This window comes from Nasonia vitripennis, chromosome 1 (genome assembly GCF_009193385.2).
Source record: "Nasonia vitripennis strain AsymCx chromosome 1, Nvit_psr_1.1, whole genome shotgun sequence".
Taxonomy (NCBI): Eukaryota; Metazoa; Arthropoda; class Insecta; order Hymenoptera; family Pteromalidae; genus Nasonia; species Nasonia vitripennis.
Genome location: NC_045757.1, coordinates 21,649,968 through 21,651,834, shown reverse-complemented (window position 1 = coordinate 21,651,834; position 1,867 = coordinate 21,649,968).

Below are 1,867 nucleotides of genomic sequence, written 5' to 3'. Positions count from 1 at the left end.
AGATACTCAGATCTGCGTCAGATTACAGAATTTCTACTGCGGTCGAGTGGTTAGTTGCCGCGGTTAGTATAGGTGGTAAACTGTGCACACATATAACAGTATATACATACATGCACTTAATTAATATAGGCACCTACTACACGTGCGTTCAATCGCTCATCAATGATGATGAGATTGAGCCAATGCAAAATGCCTTTTGTCCTCACACTCGACAGCAGAGTTGACGATTTTCGAGGGAGATTTTCTGTTAAAAAATATCCAACTAAATACGAGTCGTATACGTATACATATAAAAATATATATGTCCGCGCATTTTGTATATTTTGATATATATATATATATATATATATAAACAACAAGTTTTCTAAAAGCGCACTTAAAGATGACTACTTTCTCTGGGTAAACAGACGTCTTTAAGAAATTCTGATAGGAATCATTTAAGATGGCTTTTAGGTTGCGGAGTATCCAGCCGAAAGGTATCTTTATGCATTCGCAATGATATCTTTCAGAAATTATAAATGTAATCTTGAAGCCATCGTAAAGATCGCTTTAAGAGCTTTGCGACTCCATAAAGATACCTTTCGACTGGACACTCCGCAACCTAAGTATAAGCCATCTTAAACGATTCTTTTCAGAATTTCTTGAAAGCATCCGTTTAAGTACCTATAGAGAAAATTATCTTTAAGTGCGCTTTTAGAATACTTGTTTGTTTATTGGGTTATTTATTTAATTTACATACACTTTATAATTATTTACGCATTCGCAATGCCGAATCCTAAACGCATACACCTACATTCATGCACACGTATTATTTTATAATATATAATTATAACTTGTACCATCTTATATACTATAACTACCATAGATTCTTACCGCTTGCGAGTGAGAAAAACCGGACACCACCTGGCGGCAGCTCCACAATAGTCACTTTTTTCACCCGGAGATATCTTTCTGCACACTTTTTGTACACTTTCAGAAGAGATTTTGTATAAAAATTTTAGCTATATTAGCAGACAGCTTTTTGACAGCTTTTTATGAGACTCTTACAGTCATCTTGCTTAGGCGCTCTTTAAGCCATCATTTTTTAGAACAACTTTGACGACGCTTAGACAGGAAACATGGCGGAAAAAAAGACAAAAAAAAGTCAACTAGACAACTTTTAGAAAACTATGAATGTATTTCAATTTTGTCATACACAACTTATCTAAAAGATATCTAATATGATCACTTTAAAGCAATATTTAAGCGCTCTCATATAAGATATTTCTGAAACTTTTTTCTACAAAAAAGTCTTAAAGGAAATGTCAAAAAGATGTCTGAAAGTGATCTTTAATGAATACTATTTTAGTTCATCGATACTTATCTCTGAAAAAGTCGTCAAGTCGACTACTTTAAGAAATTCTAAAAGAACTCTTAAAAAAGGTAATTCATAAGATATCTAAAAAGTTTGTTGACCCTTTTCTATATGACCTAAAAGCTATCAATTTGAAGACTTTTAGAAAATCTTAACTTAGTCTTCCGAAAGATAGGTAATAAGCTATTCCAAATTTCAGTGAGTTGTCTAAAACGCGTCTTTTTGATGTCTTTTAGAAATTCTTAAAGAGCTCTCAAGAATGATAAGTATTCAGATGTCTAAAAGTCCGCCAGTGTTTATTGGAATTGATCCAGTCGTCGGCATAGAAAGGTGGCACATTCGAAAATTCATTGCATAGAATTTTGATTCGTGGTGGGCACATTTAGCCCTGATCTTTGACGAGGCTCGAGCAAGAAGCTAGTGTAATTTTGAAATTAAGAGGAATTCCGAGTTTTTTATAGCCTAACTTTTGACGTCTCCAAATCGTCAGCAGCAATCGTGCTTCTCTCTCAG